Raw genomic sequence first — 219 nt, forward strand, 5'->3', positions numbered from 1 at the left:
TGAAGTTGAAGAGATGTCCTCTTCGTCACGAATGGAGGCGTTGATGGAGGTTTGAAAGTCATGAAGTGGGTTCACATCACGAGGAAAGCCGTCTCCGGCAGGTTGCAGGCGAGTGATACTGGTCATTTTCCCGAGGGTGAGCGAAGCCCTTTGGTCCCCCAACGGTTGTTGAGAGAGCTGAAAAGGCGTTGCTATACGGGCGGCTGGCGACGGCGAGTA

Source organism: Palaemon carinicauda, chromosome 26 (assembly GCF_036898095.1).
Source record: "Palaemon carinicauda isolate YSFRI2023 chromosome 26, ASM3689809v2, whole genome shotgun sequence".
In the NCBI taxonomy this organism is placed as follows: Eukaryota; Metazoa; Arthropoda; class Malacostraca; order Decapoda; family Palaemonidae; genus Palaemon; species Palaemon carinicauda.